Below are 12,413 nucleotides of genomic sequence, written 5' to 3'. Positions count from 1 at the left end.
GAGATTTTGCAATTTTTGAAAAATTCTTTATAAACCTCCTATAGAATCCTGCATGCCCCAGAAAGCTTCTGATTGCCTTAACATTTGCAGGTAGTGGTAATTTTTCAATTACATCTACCTTAGCTTGATCCACCTCTATTCCCTTGTTCGAAATTTTGTGCCCAAGGACAATTTCTTCAGTCACCATAAAGTGACATTTCTCCCAGTTTAAAACTAGGTTAGTCTCTTGGCACCTTTTCAGAACAAGTGCTAGATGGTCAAGACAGGAGCTGAATGAGTCTCCAAATACTGAGATGTCATCCATGAAGACTTCCAGAAACTTTTCTACCATATCAGAGAAGATAGAGAGCATGCACCTCTGAAAGGTTGCAGGTGCATTGCACAGACCAAAAGGCATCCTTCTGTAGGCAAATACTCCAGAAGGACATGTGAATCCTGTTTTCTCTTGGTCCTGAGGATCTACTGCAATTTGGTTGTAACCTGAATAGCCATCCAAAAGGTAGTAATATTCATGACCTGCTAGTCTTTCTAGCATCTAGTCTATGAATGGTAAAGGAAAGTGATCCTTCCTGGTGGCTGTATTGAGCCTTCTGTAGTCAATACACATACGCCACCCTGTAACTGTTCTTGTAGGAACCAGTTCATTCTTTTCATTATGAACCACTATCATTCCTCCCTTCTTGGGGACAACATGGACAATGCTCACCCAGGGGCTATCAGAAATAGGATAAATAATCCCAGCCTCTAGTAACTTAGTGACCTCTTTCTGTACCACCTCCTTCATGGCGGGATTTAACCACCTCTGTGGTTGAACCACTGGCTTATCATCATCCTCCAATAGGATTTTGTGCATGCATCTTGCTGGGCTGATGCCCTTAAGATCACTTATGGACCACCCAAGAGCTGTCTTGTGTGTCCTTAGCACTTGAAGTAGTGCTTTCTCTTCCTGTGGACTTAAAGCAGAGTTTATGATCACAGGAAAAGTGCCATCCTCTCCCAGAAGTGCATATTTCAGGGATGGTGGTAGTGGTTTGAGCTCGGGTTTAGGAGGTTTCTCTTCTTCCTGAGGAATTTTCAGAAGTTTTTTTGTTTCCTCTGATTCCTCCAGATCAGGCTGAATATCTTTAAAGATGTCTTCTAGCTCTGATTCAAGACTTTCAGCCATGTTGATCTCCTGTTCCAGGGAGTCAAGAATATCAACGCTCATGCAGTCATTTGATGTGTTTGGATGCTGCATAGCTTTGACAACATTCAACTTGAACTCATCGTCATTGACTCTCAGGGTTAATTCCCCTTTTTGGACGTCAATGAGGGTTCGTCCAGTTGCTAGAAAGGGTCTTCCTAGAATGAGAGTTGCACTCTTGTGCTCCTCCATTTTCAGCACTACAAAGTCAGTGAAAAAGGCAAATGGCCCAACCTTGACAATCATATCCGGATTGGTTTGACCTCTTCAGTCAAGCCAAGCTTTCTGATAGTGGATGTAGGGATTAGATTGATACTTGCCCCAAGGTCACATAGGGCTGTCTTGGTACAAGTACCCTCTAAAGTGCATGGTATCATAAAGCTTTCGGGATCCTTAAGCTTTTCTAGTAAGCTTGTTAGGATGACTGCACTGCATTCTTCAGTGAGAAAAACTTTTTCTGTTTCTCTCCAATCCTTCTTATGACTTAAGATCTCTTTCATGAACTTAGCATAAGAGGGTATTTACTCAAGTGCCTCTGCAAACGAAATCTTTATTTCAAGAGTCCTGAGATAGTCTGCAAAGCGGGCAAATTGTTTATCATGTTTCGCTCGGTGGAGTTTCTGAGGATAAAGCATTTTGGCTTTATATTCTTCAACCTTAGTTGCTGCAGGTTTATTTCCTACAGAGACAGGTTGAGAAGCCTTCTTGAGGGAGTTATTATCAACACTTGCAGGTGTCTGATCCTTCACTGGCGTTTGATCGCCAGAACTGGACATGGATTGGGCATTTAACGCCAGATTCCTACCCTTTTCTGGCGTTTGAACGCCAGATCTGGACATGGATTGGGAGTTTAACGCCAGTTTTTCACCCGTTTCTGGCCTTTGAACGCCAGACTTATTCCTCTCTGGGCTCTTACTGTCCTCAGAGGGATTTTGGGTAGCAGGTTGCTCATCCTCCATCAGCTATTCCTTTCTTGGCTTTCTGCTGCTTTGAGTTGAGATATTTAATATTTTTCTACTTTTTAATTGAACTGCTTGGCACTCCTCTATTATCTGTTTTGATAACTGCTGTTTTGTCTGATTCAATTGTGATTCCATATCCTTGTTAGCATTTTTGGTTTCTTGTAGCATCTCCTTAAATTCTGCTAACTTCCTTGTTATAAAAGATAGTTGCTGATTGAGTTCAGCAACTTGTTCCTGAGGACTAAAGTCAGTTGATATTGCCTTAGCTTCTTCTTTCATGGAGGACTCATTACTTATGTACAGATGCTGATTTCTAGCATCTATATCGATAAGCTCTTGAGCCTCTTCAATAGTTTTTCTCATGTGTATAGATCCACCAGCTGAGTGGTCTAGAGATATCTGAGCTTTTTCTGTAAGCCCATAGTAGAAGATGTCTAATTGCACCCACTCTGAAAACATTTCAGAGGGGCATTTCCTTAGCATCCCTCTATACCTCTCCCAGGCATTATAAAGGGATTCATCATCCTCTTGTTTAAAGCCTTAGATGTCCAGGCTTAGCTGTGTCATCCTTTTTGGAGGGAAATATTGATTCAGAAATTTGTCTGATAACTATTTCCATGTTCTTATGCTTGTTGTAGGTTGGTTATTTAACCACCTCTTAGCTTGATCTTTTACAGCAAATGGAAACAGTAATAATCTGTAGACATCCTGATCTACTTCCTTGTCATGTACTGTGTCAGCAATTTGCAAGAACTGCACCAAAAACTCAGTAGGTTCTTCCTATGGAAGACCGAAATATTGGCAATTTTGCTGCACCATGACAATGAGCTGAGGATTTAGCTCAAAACTGCTCGCTTTGATGGGAGGTATACAGATGCTACTCCCATATGTAGTAGTAATGGGGTTAGCATATGACCCCAGAGTCCTTCTGGACTGTTCATTTCCACTTAAGTCCATGATGGAGAAAAGGGAATTGATATGAAATGCAAATAAAATATCTTTTTATTTTTAAAAAAATAAATAAATAAAAAAAATAAAACAAAATAAAGTAATTAGAAATTAAAATATAAATTTCAAAAACTAAGAGAAAAATAAATTTGAAAACTAAAAAAATTGCTTAATTAAGAAGATTTGAAAAACTTTGGATATGATTTTTGAAAAAGATTTTGATTTTTGAAATTTTAAAACTAAAACAGGAAAAAATAAAAATTTTAAAATAGAAATCTGAATTTTTGAATGAGATTTTCGAAAATTCATATAGATAGAGAGAAAAGATATTTTTGAAATTAATGAGGAAAGAGAAAAATAACAAAATGACATCAAACTTAGAATTTTTAGATCAAAATAGAGAAAATAAACAAGGAAGCTTTGAATATCACAATGAACACTAAGAACAACTTTTGAAAAAAATTTTAAGAAAACAGAAACACAAAGGACACCAAACTTAAAAAATTTTTGTATTTTGAGCACTGATAATTCGAAAAAAATTGAAAGAAAAATAAAATCATGCAATGGACACCAAACTTAAAATATGAAACTAAACTCAAATAGAAAAAACTCAATTATTAGTTTATAAAAAATTTTCAAAAAACTTAAAAAGAGAAAATAAGGATTTTTAAAAAAAAGTTTCAACCAAAAACAATAATAGAAGACGCAATTTTAGTGACTCTAAACTAAAAAGATAAATTTTTCCTAGTCTAAGCAACAAAATAAATCGTCAGTTATCCAAACTCGAACAATCCCCGACAACGGCGCCAAAAACTTGGTGCACGAATTGTGAATCACACTTTTCACAACTCATACCACTAACCAGCAAGTGCACTGGGTCGTCCAAGTAATACCTTGCGTGAGTAAGGGTCGATCCCACGGAGATTGTCGGCTTGATGCAAGCTATGATTATTTTGCAATTCTTAGTCAGGAAATTAATAATAAAAATGGTTGGGTTTATGAAGAGTAATTAACATAAAATAAATAATACTTGTTATGCAGTAATGGAGAGCAGATTGAGGTTTTGGAGATGCTCTGTCTTCTGAATCTCTGCTTTCCTACTATCTTCTTTTTCACGCACGCAAGTCTCCTTCCATGGCAAGCTGTATGTTGGTGGATCACCATTGTCAATGGCTACCATCCATCCTCTCAGTGAAAATGGTCCAAATACGCTGTCACTGCACGGCTAATCATCTGTCGGTTCTCGATCATGTTGGAATAGGATCCATTGATCCTTTTGCGTCTGTCACTACACCCAACACTCGCGAGTTTCAAGCTCGTCACAGTCATCCCTTCCCAGATCCTACTCGGAATACCACATACAAGGTTTATACTTTTTGGATCTCTGGAATGGCCGCCAATAATTCTATCCTATACCACGAAGACTCTGATCATGATCTAGGAGGCTAAGAGATACACACTCAAGCTAGTGCAGATAGAACGGAGGTGGTTGTCAGGCACGCGTTCCTAGGTGAGAATGATGATGAGTGTCACGGATCATCACATTCATCAGGGTGAAGTACGAGTGAATATCTTAGAATAGAAACAGGCGTGATTGAATGAAAAACAGTAGTAATTGCATTAATTCATCGAAACACAGCAGAGCTCCTCACCTCCAATCATGGGGTTTAGAGACTCATGCCATCAGAAATATAATGTGAAGTGTAAAAATGTCATGAGGTACATAGTAAGTCTCTAAAAGTTGTTTTTATACTAAACTAGTAGCTATGGTTACAGAAAATAAGTAACTAAGTGCAGATAGTGCAGAAATCCACTTCCGAGGCCCACTTGGTGTGTGCTTGGGCTGAGCATTGAGCTTTACACGTGTAGAGGCTTCTCTTAGAGTTAAATGCCAGGTTGCAGCCTGTTTGTGGCGTTTAACTCTAGTTTGTAACCTGTTTCTAGCGTTTAACTTCAGAATAGGGCAGGAAGTTGGCGTTTGAACGCTAGTTTGCGTCGTCAAAACTCGGAAAAAGTATAGACTATTATATATTGCTGGAAAGCCCTGGATGTCTACTTTCCAACACAATTAAGAGCGTACCAATTGGGTTTATATAGCTCCAGAAAATTCATTTTGAGTGCAGAGAGGTCAGAATCCAACAGCATCTGCAGTCCTTTTTCAGCCTTTGAATCATATTTTTCCTCAGGTCCCTCAATTTCAGCAAAAAAATACCTGAAATCACAGATAAACACACAAACTCATAGTAAAGTCTAGAAATGTGAATTTTGCATAAAAACTAATAAAAACATAGTAAAAACTAACTAAATCATACAAAAAACTACCTAAAAATAATGCCAAAAAGCGTATAAATTATCCGCTCATCAGTAATCCTGGATTAGTTAATCCAAGTTACCAAGTTTTAAAATACTCCTCAGAACCTAATAATCTAAGAAGATCCTAATATAATAGCACCACAGGCATGCGTCTTAAGGTCCAAGATATTGATGTCTAGCTTTATTATTTGTTTCTTTCATTTTTGTTTGCCAATTCTTGGCTTTCCTTTCTTTCCTTCTTACTTCTTCTATTTCCAAGGATAATTATTAATTGAAGGCTCATAACAGCAACTAAGTTTATACTTGAAAGAGATATTCTACCTTGCAGCTTTTATTATTGAGCTTACCAACTAATCAAGCAATTACCACCACTGATCCTCATTCTTATTCCTATCAAATTTGACAATTACTTTCTGTTTCAACATTTTTTCTTATTTATGCAGAGGGGAACAAGACATACATTCAAGTAGGCAGGATGAGGTAGACACTTATACTAAAACATTTATTTTGAAAATTAGGAAAAACAGACAACAAAATGCAAAACTTATTCAAAATATAAGAGTGATAAAGAGAATTATTGCCGGTTTAGAATCAATCAAAACAAGAATCAATTCGTTAGTGTAGAACCTATGCACAATTACTCAAGAGGGGGGGTGAATTGAGTATTGCAACAACAATGAATCTTTTTGCGAAAGTTAAAGACAATAAACAAAAGTGTTATTGTACTAGTATTTTTCCAAGAGCTTAACTCAATTGCTAAGCATTTATAAGGAGCTTTTACTTTCCAATAGACACCAACTCAAATAAATTGATCAAGCTTTTCACCAATCGGACTTAAGCTATTCCTTAAGTACTTACGAAGCTACTTTTCGATCACAATTTATTTGCTCAAAAGGTAAAAGACAATAATATTGAAGAGATGAGTTTGGAGAGATGCAAACGCTATTTAGAGTGGTTCGGCACAATCCTTGTCCTACGTCCACTTTCTTTCTCAATCGCTATTGAGAAGTTCCACTATTGCCAAGCTTCAAGGTGCTCGCGCAAAACCTTTTACAATCTGAGTCCTTAGTTTCTAACACCTCACGGTATATGATCACCACTCGTAGACTAACCCACTCCACTTAGAGATACCTTCTCTAAGATTTGCCTTGAGTACTTAGTATACTTCTTTGGTATCCTCACCGACTATAGTGTTTATAACTCTTGACTCAACCTTGGAGATCACACTCCAATTTACAAAGTGTTACAAGAAAACAATTTTCAAAGAATTGTTGAGATGAAATGAGTACTCTCTAGAAGAGTGTATGATTACAAGTTTAGCACTATTGAACCAATTGATATTGCTCTCTCAAATTGTGTATTATAACACCTTAAAAAATGTGTAGAATGAAAGAATATGAACAAGATAGTTTGCAAATACTCACGTGTATGAAATAAGGCTTCAATCCATCTATTTATAGACTCCCCAAACCTTAGAAACGTTGGGGAGTTAATGGGATGGATCCTTTTTGTCAAAACTAGCCATTTTTTTATGTTTTTGAATCATTTGCATCGATGCATAACACTTTGCATCGATGCAAATGTGTCTTTGAAGCTGAAATTTGAATTTTCAGCTAGGTTGCATCGATGCAAACATCTTTGCATCGATGCAACAAGTCGTCGCATGTTTTGCATCGATGCAAGATGAGTGTGCATCGATGCAAACCTTAAAGAATGGCTTAAAATCACTTCAAAATACTTAGGATTGATCTCAAACTTGTTGGAGTCAATTCCTATGCTTTTGTACCTTTGAAAACAAGTTTTTAAACCATTTGGCTAGCATCGAATTGCAAGATGTGCATCAAAACATTTTGTGAGTGTGTGTTGAGAGATTTAGAAATTGGTTCTTACAAGAAGTTACCTAAGTCCTAAGACACTATACTTGTCTTCAAATGTTGTGGACTTGAGTTTCTTGTTGTTGTTGTGTTGCTTTCAACTCTTCATTCCTCAACGTTGAATGTTGGTTGATCTTTTAACATGCTTGTTCATTCAAGTTGTTTGTTGGTTTGTCTTTCATGTCGTTTGTTGGTTTGTCATTCATCAAAACCTACGAATACAAACTTCGCATACAAGAAACATGATTTACAATTTCACCCTTTTTGATAATGACAAACTAATTTTGAGGATATGCATTTATAAATGATTTTGAAAGCAACAATAATGCACTTTGTTTTATAGAAAGCTTTGGAGAAGACTTCACAAAAAAAATTTTGCAGGAGTTCCCCCTAAATATGTGCATTTGTTCCCTTAAAGGGCGTTTATCAAAGAAAACGATTTAGATATCAAAGTTTTTGCTTAGCGGAAGTCTTTTTGAAATCATTGTTTCGCAAACTTATTTCTTCTTTTCAAATCCTCAAACTTCTTCTTTTTCAAGAGTTCAAAATTTCAAATATCCTCAAACTTCTCTTCCCCCTTTTGACATTATCAAAAAGAAAGGAGTTTGAAAGTGTCATAGAAGCATGCATAAAACAATGAATTTTTTTTTTAATTTCAATTTCTCTATTAATTTCAAGGATGAGATATTCCCCCTTTCAAAAAGAATTTGATTTCCTCTTTTTATATATATAACAAGCATGCATAATTCCCCCTAAAGAAGTGAAATATATTAAAGCATGCACATTAACTTAAAATAGGGGTACCAAGCCTATTTTGAGTTATTCACCAAATAAGCATACAAGCATTAATCATTAAACAAAATTATGAAGGAAATATCAAAGTATTTAAACCATAATAGAAATCCTTAGCTTACTAGGAGTTAGTTTAACAGTTCATATAATCAAATAAACATAAAGCAATAAAAAGTGACTTGATGAAGAGGAGACAATCAATCTTGGTCTTCATCATCATCAGTATCCTCTTCATACGGTAGGTGGATGCCGAAATGCTCATATAAGTCATCAATACGACGATCCAAGCGACCCGTGCGATGATCGACACGAGACACACGACGATTAAGTGCTTCAAGTTGCCTACCATGCTCTACTTCAATCCTTTGGATGTTTTGGTTGATGGATTGTAATTCTCTCATTACATCAACCAAGGAGGGTGGTTCTTGAGCTTGAGGTGCTTGTGGAGGAGCTTGCTCTTGAGGACCTTGTTCATCAACATTTCTTCTTCCCATTTTGTTGAGAATATGAGTGTTGATACAAGATTGAGGTGGTACTTCCTTGGCAATCTCATTTGATATATTAATACCAACATAATCAAAGACTTTAGACCATAGGCAAAGGAATCCTAATCCACCATTCCTATCCTTCATCTTGAGCCTAATCATATGTTGTACTATAAAGTATGGCCAATTAATCTTAATCCCATTCATCATAGCCCACATGACAATCAAATCTTCATCATTTACATTCGCATGCCCGGATATTCTAGGTTGCAATACATAGGTGACTAGATATAACAAAGTTCTATGTTCCGCACTCATTGAATTGCAACTAATTTTGGAATGAGCTCCTTGTACAAGATTGAACAAATGCATGGCATTGTCCTTTGAATAACCCCATTCATCAATTGGGGTTTTACCACCTTGAAACAAGTCACCTTGATTTGGCAACTCCCAAATGGTGGCTAACTCATCACCATCTAGCCTATAATCCTTTCTTCCTATCTTGAAGAATAATGTGAAATTTGATTCATCTTCCTCATCAATCTTAATCATGAGTGTACTATAGGCTATGGCAACTAAATCCGGATAATATTTACTCTTAATTTGAACAAAATCCATGAGGCCTTGATGAACTAGAATAGCCTTAAGAGTATCAAAGTTATGAATGACAAGAAGGGTCGGATCCAAATACCTCGGAGGAATTTCCTTTCTTCCGGCGAGCCTTGCCTCATAGAATTGAAGATCTTCATTAGAGGCAAAGTACCTTGCCAAAGGATGATCATTTGGAGGTGGAACCACACTTGAAGAGCCTTTTGACTTCTTGATGGTTCTCTTGATTCTAGGCATTATGGATGATTTTGTTTTATGGGTTTTGTAGAGGAGAATGTGGGGACTTCAAATATGTAATTTGTTTGTAGTGGGTATCAAAGTTTTGTGAGTTGTATGAAGCTATATGTGAGCTTGTTTTGGAGGTTATGGAGGTTTGAATGTGGGGATATGAGTTGTGAGGTTGAAGATGATGAAAAAGTGGGGTTTTGTTGCTCAAAAATGCCAAATTCACGTGTTTTTGTGCAATTTGGTCGTGTTTGCATCGATGCAATAGACTTTGCATCGATGCACACAGCACGTTGTGTGCTTTGCATCGATGCAAAGCTTGGTTGCATCGATGCAACATGCATCATTTTGCCCAAAATCACCAAATTTTCATCCTTTGGTGGTTCTTTCTTCAATCCTTTGAGTTCCATCATGTATATACTCACTTAAACCATTATAAACTTCAATTTGTTGATCCTCCATGTTTATAATCTTCAAATTCTTCAATCTACCTCAAGATTAATCACTCATTCATCAACTCATAAACCTACAACACAATGGCTAATTGGATATCTCCAATGCTTAAGTTAGTAAGAGATACAAAAATAGCAATATAAATACAATGAATTCAAACAAATCATAGTAGATTAGAATCCAAGATACCAAGTTCATTTCGGATGTTAAAAAAACTTTCTTTACATAAAGGTTTAGTGAAGATGTCCGCTAGTTGTTTACTAGTTTCGACAAATTCAATAACCACATCACCTTTTTCAACATGGTCTCTTATGAAGTGATGTCTAATCTCAATATGCTTGGTTCTTGAATGTTGAACCGGATTCTTGGTTAAATTTATTGCACTAGTATTATCACATTTGATAGGAATGTGATCAAGCATGAGTCCATAGTCCACAAGTTGTTGTTTCATCCATAAAATTTGGGCGCAACAACTACCGGCGGCTACATACTCGGCTTCGGCGGTAGATAAGGCTACACTTACTTGTTTCTTACTATGCCATGAAACAAGAGAGTTTCCTAGCAAGTGACAAGTGCCGCTAGTGCTTTTCCTATCCAATTTGCAACCGGCAAAATCGGAATCGGAATAACCAATCAAATCACAAGTGGATCCTTTCGGATACCACAATCCAACATTTAATGTTCCTATGAGATACTTCATAATCCTTTTCACCGCACTTAAGTGAGATTCCTTAGGATTAGCTTGGTATCTCGCACACATGCATACACTAAACATGATATCTGGCCTACTTGCCGTTAGATAAAGTAATGATCCTATCATGCCTCTATACTTCTTTACATCTATGTTTTTACCTTGTTCATCTTTGTCAAGGTAGCAAGTAGTGCTCATTGGTGTGTCCATTGCCTTAGCATTGTCTATTCCAAATCTTTTGAGCAATTCCTTGCAATATTTGGTTTGGCTAACGAAAGTTCCTTCTTTTCCTTGTTTGATTTGAAGACCAAGGAAGAAGTTGAGTTCGCCTATCATGGACATTTCAAATTCACTTTGCATGAGGTTTGAGAAAAACTTGCAAAGTGATTCGTTAGTTGAACCAAATATTATGTCATCGACGTAAACTTGTACCAAAAGGATATTTTTGTTTTCAATCATGATAAATAAAGTTGTATCAACCTTCCCTCTTCTAAAACCCTTTTCTATTAAAAACTTGCTCAAACGTTCATACCAAGCTCTTGGAGCTTGTTTAAGACCATAAAGAGCTTTCTTGAGTTTAAAAACATGATTAGGATTTTCATAATCCTCAAAACCGGGAGGTTGTTCAACATATACTTCTTCTTGAATGAAACCATTAAGAAAGGCACTCTTAACATCCATTTGATAAAGTTTGAAGTTATAAGAGGATGCAAAAGCAAGTAACATCCTAATAGCTTCTAATCTAGCTACGGGAGCATAAGTTTCATCATAATCAATGCCTTCCTCTTGATTATAACCTTTAGCTACCAATCTAGCTTTGTTTCTAACAATTGTACCATTTTCATCGAGTTTATTTCTAAAAACCCATTTTGTTCCTACAATTGTTTGATTACTTGGTTTAGGCACCAATTCCCAAACGTCATTTCGTTTGAATTGGTTAAGCTCCTCTTGCATTGCCATAGCCCAATGTTCATCATCAATTGCGGACTCAATGGTAGATGGTTCAATTTGAGAAACAAAAGCACTATATGCAAATAAATTTCTAAAAGTGGATCGAGTTGTTACCCCTTTCGAAACATCACCAATGACGTTGTCTAGAGGATGTTCCTTTGAAGTACGCCAGTCCTTTGGAAGTGCATTTATTTGTGCTTGTGATGGTTCAATTTCTTCAACTTGAACACTATCCTTTGTTGAGCTTGTAGAGGCTTCATTTAAATCTTTTTCTTTGTCTTCACCATTCAAATTTAGTGAATCAAAGTTTTCTACATTTTCATCAAAATCTTTTCTAGCACAACAACGGTTAGTTTCATCAAAAGCGACATGAATACTTTCTTCCATAGTCATGATGCATTTATTATATACTCTAAAAGCTTTGCTAGTTAAAGAGTAGCCTAATAAGATTCCTTCATCAGCCTTAGCATCAAATTTGCCTAAGTTATCTTTTCCATTATTTAGAATAAAGCATTTACAGCCAAAGACGTGAAGGTGGGAAATATTTGGCTTTCTTCCTTTGTACAATTCGTACGGTGTTTTCTTAAGAATAGGTCGAATGATAATCCTATTCATAACATAACACGCGGTACTAACCGCATCCGCCCAAAAGTACTTAGGAATATTAGCCTCATTGAGCATAGTTCTCGCCATTTCTTCTAAATGACGATTTTTCCTTTCAACCACACCATTTTGTTGTGGTGTTCTAGGAGAGGAAAAATTATGCTCAATGCCATTTTCTTCACAAAAAGTTTCAAAAAGATTGTTTTCAAATTCTCCACCATGATCACTTCTAATAGATGATATATGCAAATTCTTTTCATTTTGAATAACTTTGGCTAATCTTTTGAATGCTCGAAATGCATCACTCTTGTTTGCTAGGAACAG

Source organism: Arachis ipaensis, chromosome B10 (genome assembly GCF_059453495.1).
Source record: "Arachis ipaensis isolate K30076 ecotype BB chromosome B10, ASM5945349v1, whole genome shotgun sequence".
NCBI classification, from domain to species: domain Eukaryota; kingdom Viridiplantae; phylum Streptophyta; class Magnoliopsida; order Fabales; family Fabaceae; genus Arachis; species Arachis ipaensis.
Note: the sequence above shows the minus strand (reverse complement) of the source record.